The sequence below is a fragment of the Rana temporaria genome, chromosome 2, assembly GCF_905171775.1.
Source record: "Rana temporaria chromosome 2, aRanTem1.1, whole genome shotgun sequence".
Taxonomy (NCBI): domain Eukaryota; kingdom Metazoa; phylum Chordata; class Amphibia; order Anura; family Ranidae; genus Rana; species Rana temporaria.
In genome coordinates, this window is record NC_053490.1 from 84,720,571 (window position 1) to 84,721,285 (window position 715).

The window sequence follows — 715 nt, forward strand, 5'->3', positions numbered from 1 at the left end:
CTCCATTACCGACATGTAGGCTGCATGGCGCTAACTGACATTCTTTACCAGATGCAACAATTATGGATTTTACAAACTGTTTGCAAATTTACTGAAATTTGGCAACCCTGATGTGTAGCCATAGGAAACCATGTTAAATGGATTATAGTGCGTTTCTGCAAAGTGCACTAAAAACACATAGGTGTGATCCCCTAGGGGTGACAGAGAAAACCTCTGCTAATCATAAACGGTACAATGTGCCCACCATTGATGTGCCCATACACCTGATCCCCTGTCATCCCCACCACACCACGTGACTGATGATAATTCACCCCGCCTCCTCATCACTTCCTCTCTATGCGGGTTCCTCTCTGCAAGATCAGCGATGACAGGATAGATAGATAAACACACATTACAACAAACGACAGGGGGGCGGGGCTCCACCTACTGACAGGCGCATCCACCATAGGACGCTGGACACAGCCTGAGCCGAGGGGCGGGCTGTCATCTCACCAATGAACACCGGAGATGGGCGGGGTCTCCGAAAACAACAATCGTTGTGCCGGGTGACAGTAGGAGGAAGTTGCGGAGGGGTCCGGGGTGACATGTGTGACAGTCGGAGAAGGGGGGGACACAGAACGCTGTACACTGCTCATGGCTGAGGTCAGTGCAAATAACTAACTTCTATTCTCTATACATCTATCATATATATATATATATATATATATATATATAT

At 47.6% G+C, this 715-nt stretch overlaps 1 protein-coding gene across 1 annotated transcript in view; it reads left to right on the forward strand.

Moving 5' to 3' along the window:
• The first annotated feature begins 537 nt into the window (after window positions 1-537).
• The window catches only part of SLC46A3 (solute carrier family 46 member 3), a 53,733-nt gene continuing 53,555 nt past the window's right edge, over window positions 538-715 (forward strand). The window contains exon 1 of the mRNA XM_040340469.1: window positions 538-642. The gene's annotated coding sequence lies outside the window, so the exon portion shown is untranslated. The remainder of the gene's footprint in view (window positions 643-715) is intronic.